At 57.8% G+C, this 20,208-nt stretch overlaps 2 long non-coding RNA genes across 2 annotated transcripts; both read left to right on the top strand.

Moving 5' to 3' along the window:
* Nucleotides 1–703: 703 nt before the first annotated feature.
* On the top strand, nucleotides 704–2,940 carry LOC120385028. The gene is made up of 2 exons (XR_005589223.1): nucleotides 704–765; nucleotides 2,726–2,940. It is a non-coding gene; the product is annotated as an uncharacterized LOC120385028 (long non-coding RNA).
* Nucleotides 2,941–14,433: 11,493 nt separating this feature from the next.
* On the top strand, nucleotides 14,434–18,323 carry LOC120385025. Its single transcript, XR_005589219.1, has 3 exons — nucleotides 14,434–14,666; nucleotides 15,595–15,749; nucleotides 17,342–18,323. It is a non-coding gene; the product is annotated as an uncharacterized LOC120385025 (long non-coding RNA).
* Nucleotides 18,324–20,208: the final 1,885 nt, after the last annotated feature.

The following is a 20,208-nucleotide window of genomic DNA, read 5'->3' as shown; positions in this document are numbered from 1 at the left end:
CAGATTAGATGCTCTAATGGCTTCTTCTGGCCATAAAGCTGACTAATTTCTGAAAAACTGAGTGTAGCATTGGGAGCAGCGTCTCATGTTTTACTGTCTAGCCGGTTTGCTTCCTAGAACGAATGCTCCTTGAGTGGGGTGATCCACAAGGAGTAGCTTAAACCTCCAAAGTGCCTGGCCAGGGGCAGGACATTAGCACAGCAAGGGAGGGGGTGTGGCAGTGACATCACAAAGGCCTTTTGCAGCACCTCAGACTATTGGTCAAAGGTGGTGGGGAGGTGGTGACCTCACAGAGAGATGCTGACATCAGCCAGGCAGGACAGGGGCGAGGGGCCAGGGAAACCTCAGAGACCCCTGTGGCTTTGCTTCAGCAAGTCTCCTTCTCCAGGTCTCCTTCTCCTTCTCCAGGTCTCTCTTTGAGGACTGAGGGAGTATTGGGGTTCACGGACGTGAGCGCCAGGAGGAACCTCTTTCGAGTTTTCTCCTTCCCTTTTAGTGATTTTACTAGAGACCAGCCGTCCCTGTTTAGAAGGTAAGAGCCTCCTCAAGGGAAGGGGTGTCACAGTTCGGATGCTGGTGGCGCCCACCCCCACTGTAAGGAAGTTCCCGCCACCCTGCTCTGTGTTCGCAGGGCGGGAGAGAGCAGCATCCACAGCAGTGATTTGCTCCTGGCTGCCGGAGCAGAGCAGCAGACTCAGCTGTCAGAACTTCCCAGAGCGATGAAAGGGGAGGGGCCCATGGCTCTGTAGCAGGAATGCAGGGCAGGTGAGTTCACAGCGGGCATTGTGGGATACTGGCAGAGGCCAGTTATGGTGATATAATGAACAGCAGTGTCTACACTTACACTCAGCCACTGTAAGTTTGCTGGAAAAAGCTGTAGGCTTCTCGTCTAGGTGGTTTTATTTTGTCACCAAAACAGGGCAGTTTTGTTGCCAGACGTGGCATTGCAGTGTGTACAAAAGCCACAAGCTGCTGATCGAGGGAGCATAGTGTGTTTTTCACACACCTGAGCAATATAATTCTGCTGAAATAACTTTGTAGTGCAGACCTGGCCAAAGATTCACACATAGAGACAGCTTGCAAGGAAAATGTCACCTGCTCCTCTGCTTTGCAGAATCCAAACACAAGTAAAGCTTGTCAGCCTAGGTGGAAATGCAGGAGTCAGGTGTGAGCAGACACTGTACTTTAGCCACAGTCAGGCACCATAGTTTAGCTGGTTAAAGTACCTGTTTTGTACTTGTTTTGTCCTGGGTTCAACTCCCAGTGGTGCCTTGTTGAGATACTTTTAGAACACCTGGTATTGGCTACTGTCAGAAGACAAAATACAGAGCTAGATGGATCTTTGGTCTAGCCCACTGTGGTTTTTCTTGTGGTTTAAATTACACTCACTGGCACTGATAATAGAGTTACTGAAAGTTTGGGAGTTAAGGGCTGATAGGTCAGTGGTCCAAGCCCCTCGCAGATGACCCCCAGGATCTGGGACAGGGACAGGTCTGGGCTCTCGCACCAAATGCTCATTGTGGCTGCCAGAATCTGTGGGAAGCTCATTTAGTTTACACCCAGGGTTGAGTCCTTGATTCACACATCAAGGATAACAACTCTTTGTTTCTCCTTCCCCAATAACAAGGAGACTGGGAATCCAACACCAGCCAAAAGTGATCATTTCGGCAAGCAACCCAAGCTATTTCCAACATACTGTAAAATCCACATGCAGACTCATACACGAAACCTTGCAAGAAAATCTTCCTGAGGGGGTCTGAAGCACCTGCTGCTGGAGGGAAGGAGGGAGCTGTGGGTGGGGATTGAGGGGCAGCATGAGGAGAAGGGGGCTGTGGGTTGGGATTGAGGGGCACTGGGAATAGGAGGGGGCTGTGGGTTGGGTTTGAGGGGCACTGGGACTAGGAGGGGGCTGTGGGTTGGGACAGAGGAGAAGGGTGAAGAGGAGCAGGCTCTGACTGGGAGTGAGGAGCAGTGAGTATAGGAGGGACTGAGAGTTGTGTTTGAGGGGCACTGGGAGCAGAGGGGACATGGGTTTGGGCTGAAGAGCATCTTCATTTGAGGATCCAGCAGGACAGGGGGAGACAGCAGGTGATTCTAATTCCTTAGGGATATTCTGTGTGTTTGTCTGTGTGTGTGTGTGTGCAGGGGAGGAACATGCTCTATGCCCAGAGGACTTTATTCCTCCAGCCTGCAAGGACAGAGGGGACGTCAAGGAGTTGCTCCTTCAATCCCCCCCACACAAAGGCCCTTCTTAGGAAAGGCAAAATCCCAAGGAGAAAGAGCAACACCCCAAAGAAGACTCCAGAAACTCAGATTTTTACAATCACGGTGAGAAGTGTATCACCTGACAAGGGACTTGAACCCGGGACCCTCAGTTTAAAAAAAAAACAGATACTCTGCCAATTAAGCTAGCCAGGCTCACACAGGAAAAACACAAGTTGGTGCAGAGGTGAAGCTAGTGAAGAAAAAGCGAGACAGACACAAGAGGGGAAACCTGCTGCTCTCTCTCTCTTCCCAGCCCTGGCCTGGCCTGGTATTAGTGCTGGTTAAAAAGAGGGGAAAATATCAGCATCTACCAGCCTCTCATAGCTGTACAAGTCTCAGGCACAATACAGAGGTGCCCATCTGCAAGTGCCGAATGGTTGGATTGGCTAATGCAGCCTGTAGATGTCCAGGGCACACTGGGATATCAAGCCAAGTGTCCATCACCATCATCATTTCACAGGGACAGAAAGGAGGGGAAGGAAATGGCCACACGACGGCAGCAGAACCTGAGAAATGAAACACAACTGGCTTCCGAACAGTGAATGAACCTGACTCCCGTATCATGAAAAGCCCAAAAGCCGTTTCTTTCTATGCCTGGGAGAAAAGAGTTCCAATCATTCCTGCCCATTTACTTTTGAATTATTTTACATTGTAAAGAAAATTGTAACAAAATGAGTCTGAACTTGAGCTGCCTGTTATTAAAAGCTGGTTCCCCAATTCAGTTCCAGCTGCCCTGCTAGAAACACCCCCAGGTCCCCACTCACCCCAGGAAGAGGAAAAAGAGAAACCCCCACTGGGCACTGCCCTTGGCTCCAGGCTGCTGTCCCGGGGTGCGAGTGAGGACTGATTGTTTGCTGCTGTGTGGGGGGGATTTAACCCCAGTGGCCCAGAAGGTGCTGCCCTGGCAGAGGACTGGCATGGTGCTACCCCGTAACCAGCTCAGCACGCTGGCATTGTGAAGTGTGGATGGTTTCTTGAAGCCCACCTGTGTTTAACCAATCTGCCCTCCCCCCGGCACTCTGGGCGCAAGGAGGGTGAATAAAACCTGGATGCAAGGCCCTCCTGGTGGGCATTGCTCCATGGGCTGCTCTGGGCAGCTGCGCCCTCTCCCCTGCTGATGCAGGATGGGCCATCGGCCTGGATTTCCCGATTGCTGGGTTCTGGAAAAGAAAGACAAACCCACTGCGCCATCACTGAGCTCGGCTGTTGGGGTTTGAGCTAGAGCGGGACCGGGCAGGACCCAGACAAAAGCTCCAGCCCTGTGGGACCCGTCCACAGAGTTACGCGCCCAGCCCTGTTTGCCAAACGGGAGGGAATCAAGCCCGGCTGGGGGTGAACAAACGGCCTTTGCAAGAGGCTGTTTGAGCCAACACGGGCCCCTGTATCTCATGTCATGGAGTCAAGGCCGCCCAGAGGATTCCGGGGGCCCGGGGTCTTCAGCGGCGGGGGGCCCTTCCGTTCCGGGACCTGCCACGGAAGTGCCCCGAAGACCCGCGGCGGGGCCCCCCCGCCACCGAATTACCGCCGAAGGGGGACCCGCCGCCGAAGCGCAGCCCGGTCTTCGGCGGTAATTCTGCGGCGGGGGGGCCCCGCCGCGGGTCTTCGGGGCACTTCCGCGGCGGGTCCCGGAAGGGAAGGGCCCCCCGCCGCCGAATTACCACCGAAGACTGGGCTGCAGTTCGGCGGCGGGTCCCGCTCCGTCTTCGGCGGTAATTCGCCAGCGGGGGTCGTTCCGCCCGAGCGAAGGGACCCCGCCGGCGAAGACCGGGAGCAGCAGAAGCTCCTGCGCCCGGCCCCGCAAGAGTTTGCCGGGCACCCCGGAGCGAGTAAGGGACCCTGCTCCAGGGGCCCCGAAAAACTCTGGTGGGGGCCCCCGTGGGGCGCGGGGCCTGAGGCAAATTGCCCCTCTTGCCCCCCCCTCTGGGCGGCCCTGCATGGAGTCCCCGGGCGATGCTCTGGAACTGCTCCCCACCAAGCCAGGCAGGACTTTGGGGAGCCTCCTCTCCCTTGGAGCAGACTGTCTGCAGGGCAAGAAGCTCCCACGGCTTCACCTCCTGGGTCTCTCCTTGGAGCATTCAGCATCCTCTGCCCCTCCGTGCGCTTCCCACAGTGAGTCCACCCAGGCGGGGTCCTGGGGGGGCCACAGGGTCCTGCACCCCCACTTTGCAGTCAGACATGACTCTCAGCCAGCCAGTAACACAGAGGTTTATTCGATGACAGGAACAGGGTCTAAAACAGAGCTTGTAGGTACAGCGAACGGGACCCCTCGGCCGGGTCCATTCTGGGGGGCAGTGAGCCAGACCCCCACGTCTGCCCTCACTCCTCATTCCCAGCCAGCTCCCAACTGCAACCCCCTCCAGCTCCTCCTCCTCTGTTCAGCTCCTTTCCCAGGCCAGGAGGTCACCTGACCTCTTTGTTCTCCCCCACCTTAGCATCCCCTGGCAGGGGGAAGGGCCCCGGCCATTAGTTGCCAGGACACAGAGTGTTGGCCAGAAACTGAGGCCCCCACAGTATTCAGAGGAAACATTAAGAACAGTCCCACTTCGTCACACCTCGCCACCTAGCTGAGGGTGTTGTTGAAGACGCACCAGAGTATTTATAACTAACGTCGTCAAACATTTGGGTACCAAGTCCACTCCCCAGAGTCATCCCCAGGTTTCACAAATAACGTCTTAAAAGTTGGTTCTTAGGCTTAGAAAAATCAGACCCTAAACTTGGCGCCAGCAAAGTGTGTCAACACACGAGTTGGCCCATTGACTTCAATGGCCCCACAGACATACTTATGTGATTCACTGGATCAGGACCCTAAGCAGTGGATATTGGTGAAAGTTGGTTTCCCATTCAGTCCCCAAAAATGGTGCCAGGCCCCCGTTAGCCCCCCAGGCCACCCTGGACCCCATGTCTCCCTGAAGTGTGGGGCCGGGGCGGTTGCCCCTATTGGTCCTATGGACACAATGACAGTGGGTCCAGGGTGGCCTGGGGGGGCTAGCAGGGGGGCTGGCACCAGCAGCAGCAAGCAACCTGGCCCCTGCTTTGCCCCCTCCCAGCCCCCATTCCACCCCTTCCCCCAAGCCCCTGCCCCATCTCGTTCTGTCTTTTGCCTCCTCCCCCAAGCAATGCCGAGTGGGGCGCGCTGGGGCCGGGTGGGTCGCTCGCTGCTGCCTGTGCCAGCCCCCCACTAACTGCCCTGGACCCCACATCCCCCCAAAGCATGGGGCCCAGGGCGGTTGCCCCGGTCTGTCCTATGGACGGGTCAGCTCTGCTTGGATCCCTTCTGGACACCACCAAAAATGAGACAAACCTGGCGCCCACGGGTGGCACATGCAGGTTGCAGTCACCGCTGGGGGTGGCGTTGGGGGCGTCCCGTCTACCTGGCATAAGGAAGCACCTGAGCGCGGTTTCCTTGCAGCAGGAGAAGCTGAGCCCCCAGGCCAGACTCCGGCACGATCACTGGGAGGTGACGGACCTGAGCCCCGTGGGCTCGGACTCTAAACGCAGCCCTGGGGGTGGGCAGTGCCCCCCTGTGCTGGTGCCACCGCAACACCTGTGCGGTCTGATCTCCCCCGCCAGCCCCCTCAGGGACTGAGACTCAGTTCTCCAGCTCCCCGCCAGCTGGGAGGAGAAACTGAGCGATGGCGGCCTGCAGCCCCGTCACCTCCCCACTTAGTGCAGGGCCTTGACGTGCGGTGCCATCGTGTCAGGGCAGCGCCCCCCCCCCAACCCTGGGCCATCTCCCGGCCTCGTCTCCTGATGCCTGCAGCTCTCCAGGCCCCTTCACATCATGGTGCCAAACCGCCCCTCTGTGCCCCGAGCAGCGCCCCCCATGTCCCGCTCTGGGGCCGGGGCACCTCTGGCCAGAGGGTTCCGCCCCTCCTGGGCAGCAGGGCTGCGTGATGCTGCCCCAACCCCACAGCCTGCCAGCGCCCCTGGTCTCTTCAGTGCCCGCAAAGGGGGCAGGCGGAGCCCTTGGCTTTTCCAGCCCCCTGGGAAGGGGGCACCCAGGCAGCAGCTCTGAGGGGAAAGCTCCACCCTGGATCCCTCACACCGGCTCCTCCGGGCGGTCCCTGGAGCTCACCCAGCCCAGGGCTGCCGTTCCCAGGAGGATCCCGATGCAGGAGCCGCAAGGGGGCATCTGAGCTGGAGAGCAGCCGGCCCCGGGCCACGGGCCTCTTGCTAGCTCCAGCCCCGTGTCCTGTTCGCCTCCCACGGGGCTGGGGCCGCAAGGAGATGGGCGTCACCTGAGACCTAATACAACCCAGCCAGCGTCTCCCGGCCCAGGGTGACCCTATTCCCACCCCACTCTGCTAACGGCTCCTGCGCTGACCCCAGTACTTTCCTGCGGGCCTGGGGCTGTTGGCACCCACTGCTGGGGGAAGAGTGGCCCCGGGCCCCATTCCAACGAGCGCCCCTTGCTAGCAGGGCCTGGGCCCGGAGCCGCTGGGAGCTCCTCCCCGCCTCCCCTGCAGGGTGGTAGAGCAGGGCCAGGACTCAGGCATCCCCCGGAGCACCCTGGCTCGGCAGCTCTCCTGGCCTGGCGCTGCCCGAGCCTGCTGCCGCTTGGCTTTAGCGAGCTGCCCCTACCCCGCCGTGGGGCGAGCGCCGGGCTGCCCGTGGGAACGCGCGGCTCAGAGCCAGCTCCGGATCATGCAGGGCCTGGCTGTACCCAGCGCATGATCTTTTTCGCGGGTGTCCCTGGGCTCCCAATCCTGTTCTCCACCGTGCCGGGGCCGGCAGACGTGATCCAGCCCCAGGGCCGGAGAAAAGCAGTGAGCAGCCCCCCGGGGTGGCAGAGAACCCGGCAGCGCAGCTCCGAGCTGGGACCTGCGGGGACGGGGCTGGCAGGGCGCCCGCAGCCTCGGCAAACAGGCCCCCCGCTGAGCAGCGTCCGTGGGCCGTGGGGGCTGCGGGATGTGCCTGGCCACGCAGCGCCACCGAGGAGCTGATGTTTGCGCGGCGCTGTGCTGATCCCGCAGGGTGGCTGGGGACAGGGGCGGCTGCCCCCCCTCCCCCCATGGCTCTGCAGGAGGCCAGATGGGCCGGCAGCGAGGGAACAGGACCCAAAGGGACATGAGCCCAAGCAGCCCTTTGTCCCTGGAGTCCCCATCCCGCCCCCCATGGTGCTCCCAGCTCCTCCCTGCAGGGTTCCCGGCGCGCCCCCTGGGCCCGGTGGGCAGCACATGTGCTGGCTGGGAGCCTGGGGCCGAGCCTGCTGCTCCCCGTGTTTCACGTTCTGAAAATATCCTGATGCCACTAGCTAAATCCCTGGCACGCCACAGCACCGCCCCCCCCCCGAACACTAATGGGGGGCTAGGATAGAGGGCTGTGAAATCATGACAGGTTTGGAGAAAGTGGGGGTCACCAATGAAATGACTAGGCAGCAGGTATAAAACAAACACAAGGAAGTATTTCTTCACATAACACCCAGTCAACCTGTGGAACTCCTTGCTGGGGGATGTTGTGGAGGCCAAAAGTATAACTGGGTTCAAAACAGAACTAGAGAAGTTCCAGGAGGATGAGTCCATCAATGGCTATTAGCTGAGAGGGGTCACAACCCCATGCTCTGGGCGTCCCTAAGCCTTTGACTGCCCGAAATTGGGCCTGGACAACAGGGGATGGATCACTCAGTAACTGTCCTGGTCTGTTCATTCCCTCTGGGGCACCTGGCACTGGCCACTGTCAGAAGACAGGATATTGGGCTAGATGGACCATTGGTCTGACCCAGTCTGGCCGTTCTTATGTGCCCGGTGCAATGGTGGTGGCCCAGTGACTGACCACCGCAGAACCACCTCCCCCAGCACAAGAGACCATCCCAGCTGAGCCTGCCAGACCCAGCTCACCCACCGCCCCGGGCTGAATTCAGAGATCCCGGCATGGAGCTCCCCTGGAAGCCCAGGGCCAGAAATCTCCTTTGTAGCAGCGCCCCACCCCCACTCCCAGCCCAATCATGGAGGCGCGTCTCTCCCTCTCCCCAGTGCCCGGGCCGGTGCTGCCATCACCTCCGTCCCGAGGCCCACGTTAACCCTGCTCGGCTATTCCAGAGTGGGCGACAGGGAGGCGCTTTCAGGAGCACGTCCGTGTTCTGGCTTGGGGGCAGGACCTCGCCTCTTGGCTCGCCAGCCAGGCACGAGCGCCGTCAGCACTGGAAGCAGAGAGGCCTTTACCGCTCTGCGCTCCAGGAATAACAGTCGGGTGGCAACTCAAACCTCCAGCACGTCCCTCTTTGGCATTTGCCATGACGATGGCAAATAACTCCCTTAGCTGGCGCTAAGAGGCTGGTATCCTTCCTCGTCTCGGAAATAGCTCGTTACTGTAGTGCCTGGAGAGCCTGGCTGAGATCCAGGGCCCCGACGTGCCAGCTGCTGCACAGGTAACCCACACACCTCCTGGGTGTGGTGTGTGTCCCAGCTACTGGCACCCAGACCACTTAGAGAGATTGATGAGTCTGGTCTACACCCTTAGCTAACAGCCCCTTGGCTATTCGCTCACAGAATCATAGACTATCAGGGTTGGAAGGGACCTCAGGAGGTACCTAGTCCAACCCCCTGCTCAAAGCAGGACCAACCCCCAGACAGATTTTTGCCCCAGATCCCTAAATGGCCCCCTCAAGGATTGAACTCACAGCCCTGGGGTTAGCAGGCCAATGCTCAAACCACTGAAGCTCCTGCACTGAGGTCCCAGGGTCGATCCCGCCCACCGGCGCCTGGGGTCTGTGGGTGTTACACACAGACAGAGTGAGAGCCAGTCCCTGCCCCAGAGCCCTGACAATCTAACTAGCCACGGCGGATGCAGGCAGGAATATCACTGCCATTAAGTAGCTGGAACTGAGGCCGGCCCAGATCCACAGAGAGATTTAGGCACCTATCTCTCATTGACTTCAATGGGAGTTAGGCCCCCAAATACCTTTGAGGATCTGGGCCCAGGGAATTGAATAGAACGTATCTCCTGAGTCCCAATCCAGTGCTTCATCCACAGCCCAGTTCTCTCGCAGCCTCTCCTGTGAGCCAGCCACTAGCGAGAGGGACGTCAGACTCTGAACCAGTGGGGAATAGCCAGGCTGCCCCCCAACGGGCCCCGTACAGAGCTGACAGGGGAGTTGAGCCTCTTTGCCCAGATCTACCCCCCAGCAGTTGGTGCCAGGGGTGGTTTTGTGGCCTGGGAACTCATTTCGCAGCCAGTCTGTCGCAGGAGGCTGTGGGGCAATGCAGTGCTCTGCCAGGGGAGCCGTGGCACCATCCGTGGGTGCAGTGACCCGCTTTGCAGGGCACAGGGCCACGGCTCCGTGCCACACAGGGCAGGCTGTGGGCTGCGCCTGTCGGGACATGGCCCCGGGGATGCCAGTTGCACCCACACAGCCCGGCTTGTTGGCAGGCCCTTGTATTCCCTGGCTGCATCGCTGGGCTTTGTGGGGGAGGGGGGCTGGCTATCTCCAGCAGGGCCAGGCTGTAAGAAACTTGCAGGCTGGGATTTGGGGTCGGGGGGACTGCAATCTTAGCATGCTGCAGTGGGTGCTGCAAACTTGAGCGGTGCAGCAACCCTGTGCGTCACCAGGTCACAACGGGGTGTGTGTGTGTAAAACGACCAAGAGAAGACGGCTGACTTTGTAAGTAGTGACTGTTCAGTTTGTCAACTGATCTTTCACTGCCTTTTTGTGTGTTCTGCATTACAGGTGGTGCAGTGATTTTTCGCTGCGTTTTGTGACAGTAACGCAAGGTGTGGAAAATGCTCCGTTGCAAGCGATGACTTGCCAGACAGCGACAGAGGGACTCGTTTGAATCCCACAAATGCACTAGGAAATTATTTGCATGTCATCCCCCCCCCACCCTGTGTGTTTGAACAGATGCTGGGAATCCATCTGGAAAGCGGGGATCCAGTAGCAAGCCCTGGCGAGTTTGTTTGTGTGTTTGTGTATGGTACGTGAACCGACCGCACCAAATCCACAACATAAACAAACCGTGGCCACAACTTCTGAACCCCCCAAATCGCTACTTCCTCCCAGTGTTCGCCTGGGGAATCCCAGAGGGCCTCTTCACTAGCTCAGTTACTCTGTGATTTCAAGGGCATCTGTTAAAGGGAACAAAGGCTTTCCCAGAGATTCCCATTGTGGTGTATTGAAAACTGTGTCAAAATTACAGGCTGCTGTCACTTTAAATCCTAAGGTTTTTTCCTAGCCTGGCTTGCAGGTGAGGGGGCTCTGCAGGGAAGCCTGCCATCTGGTTTTGGAAGTCAGTCTGCAGAGAGCCAGCCTAAAGGAAGGTGGGGTGAATTGTGCCTCTCTTGGGGAGCAGCCTGCTTCGTCTCTCTCTGGTTTGGGGTTCTTGTGCGTTAGCGATCTGGATTCTAGGAAATAAAGTGAAGTGACATCGAACCCTTCCAGCTAGAGTGTCTTGATGTTTTCATCTAACTTTGCTGTGAATGTGACATCATGGCCCACCGGAGAGCCGCAGCGCTCCAGAGTGAGCACCCAGCAGGTCACGGTTGTTTGATGAGGGGCTCACACACGACTCCTCCAGGTGCTGTGTTGGGAAGCTGCCCCCTGTCCCTGCTACTGCCCATGGAGCTCACCTGGGCTTGAGCTTAAACACCCCTCTCTGTGTCTGCACCAGGTGCTGCTGGTGGTGGGGGGGGGGGTGTTCCGATGATGACGTGTTAATTACAACATGTCCATTCACACAGCTCCTGTTCCTGGTGCAGACCCAGCGGTGGGGAGATGGGAAAGGCCTGGTTTCCAGGCGCTTGGGGGGAAGGGGTTGGCACGGGTGGTGGTGGTGGGGATTGCAGAAGTGGTGTTTGGCGGGTGTGTTTAATTCACACTCCCCCATGTAAACACAAGAAGGACTAAGGCCAGGTCTGGAGTCAGACTCCATTCAGTGCATGAGGGGCAGGGAAGAGACATGTCCCTGGCCATCCTCCTTGGGATTCGGAAGGGCCCATCACCCCGGGATCGGGGCTGTCCGTTGCAACCGCTCCATAACGTGTTTGTGGGTGACACCCACGCACTTTTTGCAATGGAAAGTTTTTTCTCAGGGAACCAACCTGCCCGGCTGATGACCCTCCACCGGGTGCATCTCCGAGAATGACGGCAGCGCTGGTGAGGCCATGTTGGGCCCAGGATAGTCCAGAGACCAGATCTTTTCCCTACGTTTGCTCGCCAGGCAGTGAAATAGTTAACTCCGGTGCCTTTCACGCTGGCATCATTAGGGCGCGAGTTACCACCCAGAATCAGTTCACACCTCTCGGATGTGGCTGCTTTCCAGGACCGGCACTTGCATATTTTGGAAGTTATTTCTCCCCAGGGCAACCCCCCCGGTTCTTATCTAGCGCTTTCTACTGGCTGAGCTCAGAGTGCTTTGCCAAGGCGGGCGGGAGCATTATCCTCCTATTGCAGGGGGAAACTGAGGCACGGGGGGGGAGTGACCTGTCTGAGGTCACCCAGCGGGCTAATGACAGAGCTGGGACTAGAACTCGGGATCGACCCCCGGCCCTGAGGACTCCGGGTCACCGAGCCCCTGCCCGGCTGTCTGCTGCCGGCTCTGGCTACCCGGGGGCAGGCTGCAGGCTCTCCCTCTCCGGAGCCTGCCCCGAGCACAGGGCAGCTATTGTGCCGCTCGCCCGCTCCCGCCCCACCGCTGGCACCGTTCCCGGCTCCGTCTGCCTCCTGCCTCGCTACCGGCCAAACCTGTTTGCTTGGCTGCGAGGTCCTGTCCCCCGGGGAGCGGGGAGGGCGCGTCAGGGAGCGGAGAAGCCAGCGGGCAAGTCAGCGCAGCCCCACGCCCCGCCGGTGCCTCCCCCTCCGCCTGGCTCCAGCGCCCGCGCAGCGAGGGAGTCACACGCACACGCCAGCGGTGGCCCCCGGCTACCCAGCGCCACCCCCGGCGCAGGCGGCTCCAGCAGGTGCCGGAGATGAAGCGAAGGAATCTCTCGGCGCGGGGGGAGCTTCGGGGCGGCTCCAGGCTGGCGCAGGGCCGCTGAGGAGCCCTCTGCTCCCGGGGGGCCGCTCGGGGGGCGGCCCAGGGAGCCCCGGGGGAACAGCTGCACTGGGCTGAGGATGGACCCCGGGCGGCGGGGAGCTGCGGTGACACCTGAGGCCGGGAGCCGGCACGCAGCCGAGGTACCGCTTCGGGCCGGTCCCCTTCTCCCCCCCCGCCCCCCCAGCCGAGAGATGTGACCCTGGGCGGGGCGGGCGCCGGTCCCGGGGGGGGGGCAGGTTCCCGTCCTTTGCTTCGGATGCCAGGCGCGGCCAGCGGGCGGGTGGCGAGCGGGGCCGGGGGCTGCACCGCGGGCTCCTAACTGAGCGCAGGGCAGCGAGGGGGGAGGCGGTCCCGGGGGGGCACAGACGGTCCCTGGCTCAGGGCGGGGACAGCGAAGGGGGAGCCGCGGGCCAGGCTGGGCGGCTCCAATCGGCTCCCACTCGCCCCGGGTCCGCAGCCCTGCCCCCGGGGCGAGCCGGGAACGGGGCCCGGGCGCTGTGTGGCGGGGGCCAGCTGACCCCGGAGCGGCGCTCCCCTCCCGGCCGGTGCTGATCCGGGCTGCTGGGCAGCCGCGGGAGCCATTGGCGACCCCCGGGCCCGTTTCCCAAGAGCCGGGGCTAGCGGGGCGGCCTCGCTAACCTCCCGCCTGCACGGTCCCAGGGATACGGGCCACTTGCCGTCCTGCGCTCCCGTGCGGCCTCGCTGCGCGCCCGGGACAGCGGTGCTGCTCCACCCCAGAGCCAGCTGCACGTGCGGGGCGGACACCTCCCGCCTGGCAGGCTCTGCTTCCGAGCTCGCCGCCTCCCTTACAACGCTCTGACTCGGGGTACGGCCCGGCTGAGCCTTGGCCCGAGGGGTCAGCAGCGGGGGGAGGGGACATCGAGTCTGCAATGAACCCCCCGTGGCTGGCCCGTGTCAGCTGCCTCGGGCTGCGGGGTAGACGCTGGGGCTCAGGCCGGAGCCCTCTCAAATGAGGCGATTTGGGGCAGCCCCCCCCCCCAGGGAGAGTCTGGAGCCCAGGGAGCCCCCCCAGCGTATGGACATGAGACATCCAGGTCAGTGGAGTTATGCCTGGGATCCGTCTGGCTCAGGTCCCTCCATGGACAGCTGGCAGGGTGGAGTGGGAGCTCCCATCCGAGACCTCCGAGCCCTGGAGCTGGTGGGACCCAGGAGTCCTAGCCCTGGGCCAGAGGTTGGCATCGAACCCCTATAAGAACCCGGCCATACTGGGTCAGATCACTGTATGTCCAGGGGGCTGCTGGATCTTCCCCCCAGCGCCGGCGCGGGTGGCAGAACTTGGCAGATCGGAAGCGCAGAATTGTTCCCTGATTCCACTTCAGGGGAACCCGCAACTCCATTCCAGGATTTCCCCGTGTCCCACATGCTGCTGCCTGCACTAAAGCCAGCTGGGAGGGGATCCTGTGCCCATCTGGAATATATTTTGCTTCCAATCCCCTCCCCGGAGAGGTGAAGAACCCGGGCTGGAGTTGTGTGGCTGATGGAAGAACAGGAATGGGTTGAGAGCCTTAATTCCAAGATTGGGCCCTGTGAGCACCTTAGTTCTTGGGAAGTCGCCCACAATGCCCCTCTCCTCTGTTAAATAACAGGGATCTCAGGTTGCCCAGCACTGCCTCGTGCCCTTCTGGAACAGGGATAAACTTAGCCCTCTGAAAACTGGGAAATACAGAGTTAAGGACACCCTACCCCATCATTCACCTTAACTCTGCTCCCTGGAGCTGACAACAGTGGCAGGGAATAGCTCAATAGGGGTGGTGCCATCAGAAGACTTGAGGAAGGACTTGGAGAAGGTGGTTGTGTTGGGTTCCACTGATTTGAATCCCAGCATTTTTTTGCATGTAATTGCCCTGCACGGTTTGTTGCAGCGGAACGGGGGAGGGATTGGCTGGCAGGGAGCACACATACCGGCACGGTTCCCCTAGAGACGCAACAGTAGAACCGAGCCCACAAGCCCTGCAGAACAACACCGAGCTCCTTCTGCTTGCTGCTGCAAAACCCTGCTTCAGGTCAGAAACCTTCAAAGGCCAGGCTGATGGGCTGGGAACCTTCTGCAAGTCTGCCCCGAGCCCCAGCGCAGGGCGCACTGGGGTTTCCATTTTAACAGGGTGGAAAAGGTCTTCGGAAATGCTGCCTTTGGGGCTAGAGGATTGTTTTTAAATGCTTAGTTTGTGCTGACTTTAATGAACTCCACACACACAAAGCTATAAAATAAAACAACAACACTTTATTTGCTAAGGGGAGAGGAAGGAATGGAAAGGGGAATGGATTAATGATTCTGGAGATTCGGAATAACACACAGGCACTTATAATACAAGATGTTCTATCTTTACAGACATCAGCGATAAAGGGGTGCAGGATCCAGAAAAGAGAAGCCAGTAGTGAACACTGACCGTGGACAACAGATGAAACAGACAGGTACGTATCCCTATCTTAACTCCCACCCTAACCCGCTTTGCGTCGTCCTGAGTGCACGATTGATCTAACTAATCGGACCAGGTCCGTGTATGCAAGTTTGCTTTCCCAAAACAACAAACAAACAACCCCAACTTAATTAGTAAGTAGCTATTGCAGGCCCATAGCCAGTGGCAAGATTGTACCGCACCAGGAGAGAGAGCAGCCACCTGCACCTCTGACAGCTCAAAAGCTCAAGAGCCAGTGCCCTGGCCCCTCCCCTCATTGGTCTCTGTAGGGAGCTGTTGCTGGGCAAGGTCAGATTCCTGCTCTTCCCACTTTCCCGCCTTTTCTAGGTACTGAGGAACAAGAACCTGACCCCCAATGGAGGTCGCCTTGTCCTTTACCAAAACAAAATGGCCTTTTGATTTACAGAACTTATTTTAACTTTTATACAGAATAATTCGGCAAACATGTATACTGAAATTAACATTTCCCCCTCTTGTCGGTGTTACACCTGTTTTAAAAAGATGTAACTGCCGACACCTGTGGCTTTGCCAAATTATGACCCACCCGATGAATAAATTGTCACATGGCGAAAAATTTGCATTGAACCCAAATACAACCATAGTATTACAGAGGGTAGTGCTGATTAAAACATTCCTTATCGCAGACTGGGGATGTGTAATAACTGTTTGATTTGCTTCTTCCCTAATTACCACGGGACCAGTTAAACTAGGAATAGGAGAAGGAAGAACCAAAACAAATTGGTATACTCTTATTCCATACGGACCTACCATAGACCATTTACCAGAGTCTGCCGTTGTAACATTCATTTTAAACCTCCTATACAAGTCTAACTATTTACGGAAAATTTAACCTTGATCTTACTGCAGTAGAAAGTTTTACAATGAAAAGACTCTTCCTGCTTTACATCCATTTCCCTGCATAGACGAACTATTGCAAGAAGGTGTGGATACAACAGTACATTGAGAGCCGAGAAGGAAGGACTGTGCTGGAGTACTAATTCTGAACATGGCACTAGGTCTTTCATGAACCCAAGGAGCTGATATATTTCCAGAAACCCACCCCATGGTACATGCTCAGGTACTTCCAATTTAATGCAACCGCAAATCTGAGAACTGTTGGGCACCCTAAGTTTGGTACAATTCCCAAAAGAGGTTTTACTATATCCCACTTACATGACATTTCTGTTTTTCTCTGCATCCCACAGGTGCAGCCTGATAGTTAAGGCACATTTCTGAAATTACTGCTTGAAATATACCTGCCTTGTTCGATCTTTCTTTGACCCACTTGAGCACACAGCACGGTTCTTCCTTGATCATTAAAACAGAAATGGGGTCATTTTGTTCCAAAGGATCCAGGGTGGCCATGGGATCCTCTGTGGCATAATGACTCCTGTTATACAGAACAGATGGTCACCTTCAACCAAATCAATTAACCAAACCTTAACAAATACAGTGCAACCTATATACATAGAGAATAGGATGATGGCGGTCATGTCGATCTAGGAATGGAAGAGAAAATATGATTGGCACAGTTAAATGGGTTGATTTCCTTTCCATTCCTTTACCTGGCTGCTATGGAATCACTTTAATTTGATCCCCTTCTTTGCTGGTATTTGAACCTGATATACAGAGGCACTTGCTCCGTTTGTTATGATAACTGGACCCACCCAACGAGGACTAAGGACATGGCCTTTTCTATATAATACCTAAACATTACCTTTGTACCAACCACCCATCCTACATCATTAATGTGGCCTAACCAAGCACTAATGACTTGGTTATTAGCTTTAGTTGAGGAGCTACTCGATGTTGAAGACTGCTGATGGTGTCTAGCAACTGTGACATGTATAAGTCTATTTGCACCCTGGGAAGGTACTCATCCGGTGGAACTCCTCCCACCCACTAAAGTTCAGGGTGTGCATAATTCTCCCAGTTAGCATCTCGTGCGGTGAAAACCCTCACACAGTTCTAGTAGATCGCATGGCCGCTAGGATATATGGGAGTTTGCTATCCCAATCCCTTCCTTGCACATCTATTACTTTTCTAAGAGCAGTTTTCATGGCTCTATTAGCCTCTCGACGATAACAGATTTTGCGGGTGAGCAGCTATGTGCAACCGCTGTTTGATGTTTAAGGCCGCACACAGCGCTTTTGTGACTTCACCCACAAAGTGTGGTCCTCTGTCTGAATCTATTTCTGATGGGATACCAAATCGAGAAAAGGTTTGTTCCAGTATTTCCTCCTTTATGTTAGGCAACCACGCCACTTAGACACCCGTTCCAAAGTTTTGGACGCAGCATAGTGTCCCTGGCCATGAGCTACAGTTATTAGTTCTTTTCGTGGAGTTATTGGCATAACCAGTACAGGTAATTCACAGTTTGGTGATGTTGCTATAATCAATCCGTTTTTGTCCTTACATATCCTTGATGTTTCCCTGCTGTTAAAAGGGCTTGGAGATCATTATCCTGTTTTTGCAGGGTCAAGATGCCATGGCCTGCTGACACATCTGGAGACGGCATCTTAACTACAGCAGCTGAAATTGGGTCTTATCCCATGTATATGCTGATCCTAACCTAGCAGCTTGTTTTGCTAGCTGATTGGCCTGATTGTCAAGCGTGGCCAGAACCGACCCCCTTCGTATGGGCTTTTACTTTGAACTCTTTTCTTCCAGATGGGAAGGGCTTGAACCACCCAACTAGAAGCAGAACACAGACAGATGTTTTCCTCAGGTGCTACCCCAGACGATACTGCCAGGACCGCAATTCATTGTGCAGCTTGTGCTGACGGCGGCCTCACCGTACCCTGCACCACTTGCTGTGTCCCCTCCTGGATTGCAGCAAACCCTGCAACAGGATGCCCTTCGTGGTGACAAGCACTCCCATCAACTGCCCAGAGTGTTAACCCTTTTCCTTGTACTTCTTCCCAGGATGTTGCTAAGAAGAATGGAGATAGTAAGTCTAAATCAGGATCTGGCAACGGACATTCGTGCTCATCTCCTGCGGTAATCGGAGCATAGGGAAGGATTCTCGTATGGGGGGGATCTTCTCAGTACGAATATCCCGATTGACCAGACTTAGAGTCCATCCCGCCAGCCGGGGAGAGGATACCCTTCCCTCATTAATTCTTCCAGAGATGACATATTTTACTGGAGTATGGCATGTCCTCACCACAATGAGAGCTGTGCCACTTAAATATTCCCAATGTGTTAGGGACCATACCAGGGCGAATACCTCACGTTCGCAAGCTGAAAACCTCGCCTCCACCTCACTGAGAGTTTTGGAACCATAGGCCATCGGTCTCACCTGGCCAATTTGTTTTTGCAGCAAAACAGCTCCAGTGCTTGCTGGAGTAGTTGCCAGGTGCAAGTAAAATGGCAGGCCTTGTTTAGGAGAGGCTCGCGCTGGTGCAGCCGCTAGAGCCTTTCTAAGATCATTAAAAAGGCACCTTTCACAATTGGCAAGTCAAATCCTAGTGAGGAAAAGACAAAGAAGCGTAAACTCTGGCAAGTCCAATGAAAAGTATAGGGCAGAGGCCAAAAATGAACGTGAAGAGCAACTAGCCAAGGCACAACAACTAACAGCAAAGGGTTGTTCAGTACATGGGATCAGGGCCGGCTCCAGGCACCAGCCTACCAAGCACGGGCTGGGGCGGCACCTTGGGAGGGGGGCACTCGGGGGTTGGGTTTATTGTTTTTGTTTGGCCAGGCGGCGCTGGGGGGAGGCGGGTCTTAGGAGGTGTGGTGCCGTGTTGGGGGGGGGGGGACTTGGGCGACGTGCCGCTCGGGGGCGGGGATGTGGGTGGGGCGCCGCTCAGGGTGGGGACTGGGCGGGGCGCCGCTCGGGGGGCGGGGCTTGGGTGACGCTCGGGGGCGGGGCCTTGGGCGCCATGACGCTCGGGGGCGGGGACGTGGGCGGGGCAATGCTCAGGGTGGGGACTGGGCGGGGCGCCGCTCGGGGGGCGGGGCTTGGGTGACGCTCGGGGGCGGGGCCTTGGGCGGTGTGACGCTCGGAGGGGGGGCGGCGCTCCTTGTTTTTGCTTGCGGAGGGGGTCCATGGGATGCAGGAAGTCTGCCAAACGGTCAGCAAAGCCACTAGGCAATCGGTGCTAAAGGAGCACTCCAGGAAGACCAGGCCACTGCGGCGAAGCTAAAAAAGTTCCTTGCTTCTGTCTTCACTGCAGAGGATGCGGAGGAAATCCAGACACGCCAGCCCTTCTTTTGAGGTGACAGATGCTAGAATCAAAGAATTATAGACCCATCAGGTTAGAAGGCACTGCAAGGTCCAGGGAGGGTGTTTGGGTGAAGAAGGGGGTTTGGGGTGTAGGCTCTGGGAGGAGTTTGGGTGCTGGGTGCAGGGTCTGGGCTGGGACAGGGGTTGGGGTGCAGGAGGGGTTTGGGTGCTAGGTGCAGGGTCTGGGCTGGGACAGGGGTTGGGGTGCAGGAGGGTGTTTGGGGGCTGGGTGCAGGGTCTGGGCTGGGACTGGGGTTTGGGGGTTGGGGTGCAGGAGGGGGTACAAGCTCTAGGAGGGAGTTTGGGTTCTGGGTGCAGGGTCTGGGCTGGGACAGGCGGTTGGGGTGCAGGAGGGGTTTGGGTGCTGGGTGCAGGGTCTGGGCTGGGACAGGGGTTGGGGTGCAGGAGGGGTACAAGCTCTAGGAGGGTTTGGGTTCTGGGTGCAGGGTCTGGGCTGGGACAGGGGGTTGGGGTGCAGGAGGGGGGTTGGGTGCTAGGTGCAGGGTCTGGGCTGGGACAGGGGGTTGGGGTTTGGGAGCAGAAGGGGGTACAAGCTCTAGGAGGGAGTTTGGGTTCTGGGTGCAGGGTCTGGGCTGGGACAGGCGGTTGGGGTGCAGGAGGGGGTTTGGGTGCTGGGTGCAGGGTCTGGGCTGGGACAGGGGGTTGGGGTGCAGGAGGGGGCTTGGGGGCTGGGTGCAGGGTCTGGGCTGGGACAGGGGGTTGGGGTTTGGGAGCAGAAGGGGGTACAAGCTCTAGGAGGGAGTTTGGGTTCTGGGTGCAGGGTCTGGGCTGGGACAGGGGTTGGGGTGCAGGAGGGGTTTGGGTGCTAGGTGCAGGGTCTGGGCTGGGACAGGGGTGGGGGGGCGGGGGGGGGCTGGGGGGCTGGGTGCAGGGTCTGGGCTGGGACAGGGGTTTGGGGTTTGGGAGCAGAAGGGGGTACAAGCTCTAGGAGGGAGTTTGGGTTCTGGGTGCAGGGTCTGGGCTGGGACAGGCGGTTGGGGTGCAGGAGGGGTTTGGGTGCTAGGTGCAGGGTCTGGGCTGGGACAGGGGTTGGGGTTTGGGAGCAGAAAAGGGTACAAACGTGGGAGTTGGGGTGCTGGGGGCAGGGTCTGGGCTGGGACAGGGGGTTGGGGTTTGGGAGCAGAAAGGGTACAAACGAGGGAGTTTGGGTGCTGGGTGCAGGGTCTGGGCTGGGACAGGGGTTGGGGTTGGGTGCAGACGGGGGCACAAGCTCTAGGAGGGGGTTTGGGTGCTTGGTGCAGGGTCTGGGCTGGGACAGGGGGTTGGGGTGCAGGAGGGTGCTTGGGGG

The sequence above is a fragment of the Mauremys reevesii genome, linkage group 17 (assembly GCF_016161935.1).
Source record: "Mauremys reevesii isolate NIE-2019 linkage group 17, ASM1616193v1, whole genome shotgun sequence".
In the NCBI taxonomy this organism is placed as follows: domain Eukaryota; kingdom Metazoa; phylum Chordata; order Testudines; family Geoemydidae; genus Mauremys; species Mauremys reevesii.
The sequence above is the reverse complement of the archived record's forward strand: the minus strand, read 5'-3'. Positions and strand labels throughout refer to the sequence as shown.